Genomic DNA, 12,084 nt, shown 5'->3' on the forward strand with positions numbered 1-12,084 from the left:
ACTGCTTTACACATCACTTTACGTTTTGCAGAATATTTTTATATACATAACCAAATGTTTTTGAAACAGTCTGTTTCTTTTCTCAGCTAATTTTTAAAAAGTACAAAGCATTTTAAATATGTACAAAAACGCAGAAAATTATTTAGCAAAGACCCATGTATTTACCACCCACATTTAACAAATAAGATTTCTTTGCTATATTTGTTTCAGGTTAAAGAAATCAAACACGACAGGTTCAGCTGAAATGTCATCTCTGTCACTTACCGATTTCATTCTCTTCCCCTGTCTCCTGAAGTTGATGTGTTCCCTTCATATTCATGTTTCCATACTTTCAATATATATGCCTATGTCTGTAAAATATATAGAATTCTTCTATGGAGTTTAAAATATCTTTAAGTGGTGTTGTACTGTATACATGTCATAAACAATTTTCCTTTTTCACTTTACGTTATGGTTTCAGCAGTTAACTGGGTTGATATATGTCAATCTAGTTCACTCATTTTTAATTGCTCCATGGTGTTCATTGTTCCAATATGCTGCAGTGTAATTATCCATTTCCTTATTGATGGATGTTAAGCTTGTTTGCAAATCCTTGTATTCCAAATTTTTGTGTGTGCCACCTTATGCGCATACATCAGAGTATTTCTAGAGAGCTGAAAGAAAACTCAAACAACAGTGGGTTAAAGATGCAGGGGTTCTCTCCTTCTAGTACATCAGGAAGCCTGGAAGTAGGTTCCCAGGACCACAGTGACAGTGGAGGGATGCCAGAGGGATCCAGGTATAGTTCATCTCTCTGTTCTGCCTTCCTTAACAGGTTCATTTTTATCCTTAGGTTTCTTGTTTCATGGTCACAGAATAGTTGCAACACCTCCAGATATCTGGTCCTTGTTCCAGTTAGGAAGAACAGAAAGGGGCAAAAGGTGAGAAAAGGAATGAGGTCATATTGTCCTTGTAAACAAGTCTTCCTAAAAGCTCAACCCCGTGATTTTCACTTACACACCGTTGGCCAGAAGAGTGTCATATGCTTCACTCTGCCATTTACAGGAAAATTTCTAGAAGGGGGTTGGGTCAGTTGGCCAATCGGATCTGCTGTAGGACATAGAGAATTTCAACACCACCTCTAGATATTGCCAAATTGGCCACCAAAATGTTTAAGCTCATTTATAGGTGGCAAAATATGAAAGTTGCTTCTTCCCCATATCAAAATCAAGTAATTATTATGAAGCTACTGTTCACACAATGCTGGATCTAGTCATTTAAGAAAAAGCAAATGAACAAAAACCAAAAATTGATACTTCCGGAGCCTTAAGCAGAGTGCCTAGAGCGTGAAGAGTCCACTGTTAGATAGACTTGCTGGATTGCCTTCCTTCCAACTACTGGCTGGGTGGGTCTGGTAATTTTTTTCTGAGTCTCAATTTCCTCATCTATAAAATGGGGATAAGAGTAACATCCAGCTCATGAGAATGTTTAATGATTAAAAGAGTTAATGCCTATGAAATGAGTAGTGCAGCACCAGCCATAGAATGAGGCTGCAACAAAGTGTATGCTATTGCTGTGAATAAGTGACCTAGGGATCATATGACATACGTAGCTTGACCATGTTTTCTGACATGAGCCCTGAATTACAAAATATATGAGGTCAGAATATTGGCAATGGGACCATTCTGAAAGATATGGCATGACTTGAGATCATGCCTGTGTCTTAGACAGAAGAGCATTTTTCAAAATATGAACTTCAAGTAACTAAAAAAAAAAATAGGTGTACTATCTGAGATCAAAAGATCAGGGAAGCCCTCATCTTTCTCTTCCCTTTGCAAATGTAACAGTTGAGAGTTTTTTGTTTTGGTTTGTTTTTAAGTCCTCCACAAACACAGATTAGAATATATACCTCAAACTTAGTTTCATTTTTTCTGAGATTTAATAACAAGATTTAAGATATGAGTAATATAAGGATGTGGGAAAGCAAGGAAAATCCTTGATTTTTACAGGGCAAGTTTTTAAGCTGGAGTTATTAAATCAAGAGAAGAGAGAGCTAAAGGAATATGTTACAATTATCATGAACCCCCTGAGGATGATCTTCACAGGAATCAAATGAGTTTAAATGACAAAAGAAGGGAATTAAGGTCCCTTTAGGAAAGAATGTTCCAGAAGCAAGTTCTATTAAACATTCTTCAGGTTTCCAGAGTAACACAGTGACCTAAGAAAATGGACAGACTGTTACTTTTCAGCAATTGTTTATATCCCTTTCAGGCCAAGAAAAGCTTGATATTTAAGAATTTTATTATGGGATTCTAAAACTTGTAAGAGCTGGTATGCTTTGTAGTTGTCAAAGGTACCATTTAACATATATTTACTGAGGCATCAAATTTTATATCCATCATAATGCTAGACTGTAGGGATATTGAATTCATGCTGGCTCTAGATCCTGCCCTCATGAAGATTACAGATCATGGAGATTATTGAAAAATCCAGAAAGGCAATAGACGCTTACAAAAAAATGATGGGTGCTGCTGGAGTGCAGGGGAGGCCACCTAATCCTGACAGAGTGGGGTGAACATGGGTGCCAAGGAAGGCTTTCTGGAAGAGGTGGAGGGCTAAACTGAAATCTGATGGATGAGTAGGAACCAGTGGGTGAAACTGGACGCTGATGGGAGATTGGTGATAAGACATGAAGAGCGGTAGGGACAGAGGCTTTCAGATGGGGAGACTGAGTCTAGGGATTGGAGAAAATGCACGGCCTGAGCCACTGTTAATTGCGGATAACACTTTTCCTTTTATAGCGCTCCTCTATTGTTTTCCATTGTTGTTTTCATAACCATTATGTTGTCATATTACCTTTTATTTTTCTTTTTGAGTTATCAGGGTCGGGGATTGAACCTGCGCTTTGTATATAGAAAGCCAGTGCTCAACCACGGAGCTACATCAGCTCCCTGGAGTTGGTTTTTGTTTGTTTTTAGGAGATATTGGGGATTGAACCTAGGACCTTGTACGTGGGAAGCAGGCACCCAACCACTTGAGTTACATCTGCTCCCTCATCATATTATCTTAGAGCTTGTTGAAGTGGCCCCAATTTTGGTAAATAAGCTCTGGTAGAACAAATCTCCCCCTCCTTTATCTCTTTAGCTATACCTTGGCTAAAATAAAACATCAGACAATATGATAGGGGAAAGGAGGAAGATGGGGAAGGCAGAGTCATGTAGGGCCTTGGAGGGTATCCCCTCTCTTCTGCTTCTGTAATTCACATCAGGCACCCCCTGTATTTTTGGTTGAGTCACTACTTCCCATGTAACATTAGGGTTAAGAGAGTGTGCCCTGGAGCTAACGTGCCTGCTTGCAATGGAGGCTGTAAGAACTGGCTACATGACCTTGGGCAATTAAGTTAACCTCTCTGGACCTCAGTATACCTATCTGCAAAATAGAAATAGCAACAGCATCCCCTCATAGAGTTGTTGTGAGCATTAAATATGTTAAGATATATAAGGTGCTTATAACAGTGCCTGACAAATAGTTAGCCTGCACTAAATGACTAGTCGTGATCATGATTATTTTTTATGTTATACAGAACCTAATGCAGGGATCAGTAAAAATAATAGCTTTAATTTATTGAACAAGTACAAAGTGACTATCATCATGTGTCTTGCTTTTCCTTTACTATCTCCTTTCTCTCAACCACTTTATAAGTTAAATATATATAGAAACTGAAGCTCAGAGAGGGTAACTGACCTGCCAAAGAATGTAGTGGTGTGGGGATTCGAATCCAAGCCTTCTATAAAATCCAGCCTTGCACTACCTTGATGAGGAATATTGGATTTTGGTTCCTTTTACTTCTCTGCTCAAAGAGCCTTGTTTGCTTTACTGCTATGTTGATAAACTCTTTTTAGAAACATGTGGTAAGACTGGAAGTATGATCAGCTCTTTAAAAACTTTCTAGCATTTATATTAATAAACAGGGCTTAGATAAGTGCCAGAGAATTGGCCACCATGACCAAGAACAGCCAAAGGAAAAATACCAACCCAACTTGCTTGTTGATTCTAACTATCAACAAACATGTCTGGGACACTGGATGTGTATGACTTGCCACCAGGGACATAGAAGGTGATGGGATTTGGGACGAATGTTTATTTGGAAGCCTCAGTTTATCACAGTGAGGCCTAAGAGTCCTACCTCTGAGAACTGGAACTGACCCAGACTGAACATGACATTTGTGGAGACAGTGTGGCTTGGGATCCAAGAGGGCCTGAGGCTCCAACTCACCTGGGTTTGAAGCTGGTTCCAGCACTAACAGTTAGGTGAATATGGCCAACATTTTCAGTTTCTTGGGATCCCCATTTCTCTTACCTGTGAGATGGAGAGATGAATACCTACCTCCTACATTCCTTGCTTATGAATACTGATTGAAATAAAGGGCACGAGGCATGTAACACAGTATGATACACGTTTAACTATTATTCTTCAAAACTAGAAATCAGTACATATTTCATGTTTTGTTGGAAAAGAGTACATCATTTCCCAAAAGGATTTTGGAGAACCTGCCCTCATGAAAAAGGAAGGTATGAAGAAAGCGAAATTCAGAGAAGACAGCCATTTTAAGAGGGATGGGGGAAGTAGTGGGCTAAGTTTGGGATGCACTTTTAGCAGCACTCCTTGGCTACTGTCCTATCTTAATCTCTACCCAATCTTTAAAGGAGCCTTTAAAGGAAATTGGGGGAAGAACACTAATATTGGGAAATGAGAGAAGATGGCTCCTTAGGTGGGGAGTAGGGTGATCCTGTCTCTCTTTCCAGACATAGATTAACAATGACTTAATTCCAGAAATACTGTCAGCAACTAAAATAAATAGACTAATCACTCTGGACAAATTGTATGTTAATGTATCTAGGCATTGTTTCCAGTCTGACTCTTAAATATACGTTTAATCAATCTAGATGGATGAGTCATCCTGCTCCAAATTAATCTTTTTGGACATTTATAGAGAAAAAGCAAGGTCTTTACAAAGACCTTATAAATGTGTTTAAGTTTAGTATGGGTTTTTATTTATGTGCATAGCATGAGCAGCCGTTACTTCTAAATGATGGCTTGTTTTGAATGTTCTCAGACTTTCAAAATGTTTTATTTCCATCTTTGGGGAGGGAATCACGGGGTGTGTTGAAAGAAAACACATGATGGCTATTTTCCATGGCACGAGATGGCTAACCTTTCTGAAGCATACATGCGTGTTTGGATTTTATAGCATTACAAGTAAAGAGATGGGGAGGAAGAGATGGGTGCAGTTACTAATCAGGAGACCTTCATTTGGAAATGGTGTCACTTTTAGAGATTCATCTTAATTCGGGTGACCCTGAGTTCAATCTCCTTTACTACAGAAATCATCAGTACCACAAAGGCATTTCCCTAGAGTTTAAAGTCCAGTTCTTACAATGAAACACCAAGGCAGTGCCCTCATTGTGTTTGTTGTCATGGGCTTTTGTTTTGTCACACATTGCTGGGAATGAACCATTTGCTGTGATAATCACAGGGTTTGGGTCTGGTGCTATTTGCTGTAGGGATTTACCCTAAGTTGTAGTCAATCCTTCTAGCACACCAGGTTGGTATGTGTGTGTGTATGTGTATTGCAGAAGATGGCATTATCACTCTGTATTCAGGCTTCCTTCCACCAGAGTTTTGTGCCTCTGGGTCAGCTATTTTTGCAGTCCAACTTTAGCTTTTGACATTGGTTTGCATTGAATACCTTTGCTAGATGGTGAGTACATAATACAGACTAGATTCCAGGAGCTTATATTCACAGGCTTAGAATACGTTGTAATTCCAAATATTGATGAGTGCCATTTAAAAATGAAACAAGATGCTAAGATAACGATGATGTGTTTGGTGACAGAAATAGGTCCAGTGGGACAGGAGGAGGGTGAGCAAAGCAAGGAGTGGGTAGAATTGGGGTCAGTGATATGGGCAGGGACCAGATCATGGAGAGCTTGGTGGACCGTGGAATTGAGTTTGGCTCTTACGCATTGGGAAGCCAATGGGTGATGTGTATGTGTGTGTTTTTTTTTTTTTTTTGGGGGGGGGCGGTTGTTAAGCACGGGGCTGACAAAATTTGATTTAGTTTAAAGAGATCTCTTTGGCAGTTGTGCAGAGCCTTCCTACTCAAAGCGTGGTCCATACGTGGATGAGTATCATCAGCATCACCTAGGAACTCATTGAAAAGGCAGACTCTAAGGCTATTGCCAAGGTTGTCTGAATCAGCATCTGAATTTTTAACAAGATCCCATGTTTAAGAGGTGCTCTTACAGAGAACTGATAGGGCAGGGTAAGGCAGAAGCACTTTACAAGCACCCAAACTCACTCTCTTCTCAGGTATAGGAGATGAGTTGTTTTAGACAGATCTCAAAAGGCCAACACAAGCTTGCTTCCAAATTCCACTTCTAATTTGATTGTATAATCTGAATTTTTATTTGTTCACTTATTTCTCTAGTTCTTAGGTTTCTCTCCTTCTTGCCTTTTACTCAGCAGCTGAACCATATATTGATGACCTCCTCCTACCCATCCTCCTCCTCCTCCTTCAGTATTTCCCTTATCTTTCTATTGATTCTACATAGCTCATAGCCTCTAAGTAATGACCACCATTTTCATTCTAATTCCAAGTGGCAGTTGCATAAAATACCCAGATATTAATAGAAAGATTCCCATCCTCTGCAATGCACTAGATCCCTTTCTAAGGTTGGTATAGGTGGAGAGACTGACATTCCTAATTGCAAGTTAGCCATCTTTACTATCATGTTACTGTCAGGTTCTTATGCTGTTGGCCTGCATCCCAGTTAGGATTAGGTTTGCCTTAAACTAATAAACTGATAACATTGACTTACACAAGATAGAAGTGGCTTATAAAAAATAGAAGTTTATGTCTAAATCTGAGATAAGTAGGTTGGGATTGCTATGAAGGTTGCTTGAAGAAGACCTCAGGGTCTCAGGCTGATTCTCTCTTGTGCCTCTGTATAGGGCCTCCATTCCCAAAGTCTTCTCACAGCCAAGATGGTTGCTTTACCTCCAACCAGCAAATTTGAACTCTAGCCATTATAAAAGAGGAAGGGATGAAGAAGGTGGTGCAAAGGAATCATGGCAGCAGACTTTTAAGGATTGTTCCTGGAGCTGCCACATGACACTTCCATTTAAAGATAATCAACCAGAATTTAGACAGATGACCCCAATTATGTGTAAGCGAGGCTAAGAAGTGTTAAGTCTTGTTTTGAGAGGCAAGGTAGCCAGATAAAAATCAAGGGCTTCTTACTGCCAAGGAAGGGAAAGCAAATATTAGGGAAATAACAGTTCTTAACACAGCTTATTCCAGGGACTGTGATTTGACATATATTCTAAATATAGTGGTATCTCCCCCCCTAAATTTAATCTTGGCTGAATATCTTGGACCACCATCTCATTATGATGTCTTGTAATTCTTTCCACTTTTCTTTCCAAAGAAAAAGATGTCTTATTTAGCAAGAATGCATTTCTACATTTGATGTTGAAATGTGAAGATAAACCTCACCCAGTTGAAAGAGGATTAAAAACAATAAAACAATACCGGATAGTAGGAAATATCCAAACAGTTTTATTAACACATGTATCTTTTCTGAGTTGGATCTTTATGCAACAAAAGAAACAGAAGTAATCTAAGCTTTGTCCTGGAGTGTTCCTGATTCAGCAAACATACCCCATCATTACTACCAAGGAATGAGAAGAGGGTGCAAAGACTGGACAGTCAAAGGGACCTATTCCTTTATTTCAACATTTAGGTCAGGAATGGGTATATCTGAAATGTTTCAACGCAGTGGATAGGAGAACAGACTGTGGAGTCACACAGGCCTGGCTGAGAAATGACATTTCTATTAATAAGCTAGCTAATTTGGGACAAATAATCACTGAGTCTCAGTATTGTTGCTATTAAATGGAGAGAATGAATGATACCAATAAATGAAGGTTCATTTGAGAATTAAAGAGACATTGCAGGGAAGTGGACTTGGCCCAATGGAAAGGGCATCCACCTACCACATGGGAGGTCCGTGGTTCAAACCCCAGGTCTCCTTGTCCCGTGTGGAGCTGGCCCGTGTGCAGTGCTGATGTGTGCAAGGAGTGCCCTGCCACGCAGGGGTGTCCCCTGCATAGGGGAGCCCCACATGCAAGGATTGTGCCCTGTAAGGAGAGCCGCCCAGCACGAAAGAAAGTACAGCCTGCCCAAGAATGGTGCCATGCACATGGAGAGCTGACAGAACAAGATGATGCAACAAAAAGAAACACAGGTTCCTGGTGCCGCTGATAAGGATAGAAGCAGTCACAGATGAACACATAACGAATGGACACAGAGAGCAGACAGCTGGGGGCAGGGGTGGTTAGGAGCAGGAAAGGGGAGAGAAATAAATAAATAAATAAATCTTTAAAAAGAAAAAAAATAGACATTGCATGTGAAGCTCTTAGCACAGAGCCTGGGACATTTTACGTGTTCAAAAACTATTAGGTCTTATGGATTCAGCCCAGAACAAAGAAATGTATGCTTTATTTGCAGAACCTGTTAGGGAAAACCTTGAGTCACACTGACATTATTACTGATGAATTCACTTATAGATTCATTCATTTAACAAATTTCAATGCTTACTATGTGCAAGTTCCCGGTAGGTCCTGGTTGATGGAGAGAGGCAAGTAATATACCAACATGAATAAAACAGTTCCTGTCCTCAAGGGGCTCACTGCTTAGCAGAAAAAAACAAAACAAGTAGTTATGTGCCAGGGAGAAAAGTGAGAGTTATAACCAAGAGTATCAAATCTATGGCAGGTCTTTGATTATAAGACACGAGTCGTTTAACACTGGCTTTTTTTGGGGGGGTGGGGGGGTGGAAAGGGTGCAGCAAACAGATAAAAGAAATCTTACATTAAAAGTATATAATGATTCTGAGATTTAGAAAAATGAGTATATAAAGAAAAATAAAAGTTTGTCTTAAAATTGAGGGAACCTAGTTATTGGAAGTAATCCAACAAATTTCTTCAGTACTGGTAGCTGACACAAAATTGAGTTGGTGAGCTAGCTGCAGGCTAAGGGGACTAGAGTGCCAGAGGGGAAATTCCAGTTGGGAATGTCTTTTGCATCAGATGGGAAGTGACTCCACACCACTGGCAGCATGTGATGGCCTAAATGGCCTGTGTGATCTGGCCTCTGCCTCTCTCACTTCCTCTTGCACCATATTTCTTGCTATCTTTGTTCCAGTCACTCTGGGTTTTTCTCAGGTCTTTGTGTTCAACATGTTTCTACCTGTTCTGGGATGCTATGCACATGCCTAGAAGGTTCTTTCTTGCCATTCTTTGCCTGGATTGTTTGGATCTCAGCTCAGGAGCGCAGCATCCTCCTAAAGACTTACTACCACCTTGCCCATCTAATTTCCTTGTGATGTACTCTCAGCGCTCTCCCAGCATTGTCCACTGATGTGCACTGATCCCTAATACTCACTGGAGTTGCAGATTTACATTCCTCTATTGCTTCTGCCACTGGACTACAAGTTCCTTGGGGGCAGGGATTCAGCATTACCTTCACAGGGCCCATTCCCTGCGGGCATTTAGTGAAGGAAAGAATGGATGGATGACTGGACACCCAAACAAAAATGCAGTAAAGGAATCTGTGAACGGCCTGACCATAGATATTTTACTTGATCTACAAGTAGCCAAACTAGGACTATGTCCAGACCAGGTTAGTGAACACAATGGAGCTGGAGCTTGGTAAAGAAGGAATACAGTAAAGGGTGAAGGGAAGAAGTTTAGGATATTTTGGTCTTAAAGCAAGTGTATATATGTATACTATAATAATACATATATATACCACATGGAATAACTTATTTTTGAGATATATACTTCAAGTTATGTTAGAATATATGACTTATTTTTGAGTTAATATTGCAAGAATTTTCATTTATTTTATTATGAAACCTATAGATCATCATTTCCCAATCATTTTGCTTCTTGATTGTTCTTGGAAACTCCTGAGTGTTTCCCTATCTCTGGTCTCTGTTGAAAGTTATTTCTTCTTTCTACTATGCCATGATCATGAAGCTCTTATAGACATGTTATTCTCTACAAGAACTGGGTAGGTGAGGAAAAGGAAGATGATATTGGTATTATAATAGCTGACATTTATGACACTGTGTATCAAATTTGTCTGCAGGTGACTGTCCTGTATGGGGGAAAAACAGCTACCACCCCATACCTCCAACCCCCATTCTAATGAAGCTTCTGTGTCCTAAAAAATATACAGGGAAGTTCTGTGTCCTAACAAAACCATTCTAACTGGCCAGGATGGATCTCCTAACCAATCAATATGGTGAGTGGAGAGAATTTTCTTGGGTTTAGATCAGTGGGGCCATTCCTGGAGCCAACGTGGCCCCATGGCTGCTGCCCAGTGGAGACAGGTGGGATCGCTGCTGAGCACAGAGGAACCTTGCCCACTGCACCACGTTCTTCTCAGGTAGCTCTTTAATCAAATCTAGCATGTGCATTTGCCCAAACACTGCAAAGCTTTGGCAGACTTCGAGAGTAAGCAGATTAACACCTTTCACTTCAGGATATTTTATTCTTGGCGACAGCGTGTGTAGGGACTAAAAGCCTATGCTTTCCTAATTCCTCTGCCTGTTTATGTCTAATCGAAGCATTCTGTACCAAGGATGTCTTAATCTCATCCCACCAGCTGCAGGATTAGAGAAATGAGTTGTTGCTTTCTTTTTTTGGGGGGTGGTGGTGGTGGTGGTGTGGTGTGGTTAGTGTTTCTCGAAGTTTAATGTGGGTTACATTCACCTGAAGGACTTTTTAGAACCAAAATCACCAGGCTTCACCCTCATAATTTCAGATTTATTAAGTTAGAGGTGGGGTCCTAAGAATTTGCATTTCTGACAAGGTTCCAGGTACTACTGCTACAGGCCCAGAGACCACACTTGGAGAATCACTGAGCTATAGTCATTTTGTATGAGTTTTGGGGTGGGGTGGGGGAATAGGATTTGTCAAGGGCTGCCTGTTTTCTTTTTCAAATATCTGACCCCGGAGCTGTAGACACCATTATCAGCTCAGTCCAGGTGATTAGTTCCATTATCATTAGTTTCGTTGTACCCAAATGCTCTCCTAATTGTGCCTCTATTAAAACCTGAGCGTGCCACCTCTTCTTTATGGCCACCGGAAGCTTCTCTGCCCTCCTCTTAGCCACGGCTGGTCTGAAGAGCTCACTTTGGGATCTTAATAAGAATCCTAGCAGCATTCAAGGAGCAGAGCGGCCCACGGGCGGCAGGTGCTTGGCTAATGGCTTCTCTGGCTTTACGGCAGAAACCTCACGCGCCCTGGCATAGGTACCACTCTTGCTCCCGCCTCCCGGTGAGGGGACTGAGCCTGAGAAGAGCGCGAGTGGCTTTCCCTCCTAGCGGAGCAGGGCAGTCCAGGCCAGCCTAGCCCTGAGCTCTGTTGCACTGCTCCTCTCTGAAAAACCCCTTCCTCCCCCTCAAACTCTAAACCTATCCACCAACATTTCCCCCTAATCTAAAGAAAACAGTGAAAGGGCTGTGATTCCTGAATACCTATTAATCAGAGAGAAACAAAAAATCCCCACCACAGCATGTTACTCCTCATACCGGCGTCACTTAGAGAGAGGTTTCACCATCCATTATTTTGATGGGTGCTGGAGGGAGGATAAGGATGAGATCAGCCCCAAACAGATTCAGGAATTACTGGCAAGAACAAATGTGGAGGGTGTGTTTGGTACTTTCTCACCCTTTCACCGAGCATAAATAACATATGACGGTAAGCAGTTATCTATTGGAGAATGGAACCAAAAAGAAAAAGCCTGACACGGGAAAAAAAGGAAGAAAATGAGAAAGAAAGAAAGAAGATAATAGTGAGTGCTGTATTTTTCTCCTAATCAGAGCTATTCACAATTGTATTACATTTCTGGCCCATGAAATGATTGGTGCTCAAATAATTTCTGAACTTCTAACCCCAGGTTGTCCAAATACAGTGAAAAATAAAATAGAATTTATTCTTGTCCTTTATTTCCAGATAGAAACTAGGAAATC

Source organism: Dasypus novemcinctus, chromosome 26, assembly GCF_030445035.2.
Source record: "Dasypus novemcinctus isolate mDasNov1 chromosome 26, mDasNov1.1.hap2, whole genome shotgun sequence".
NCBI lineage: Eukaryota > Metazoa > Chordata > Mammalia > Cingulata > Dasypodidae > Dasypus > Dasypus novemcinctus.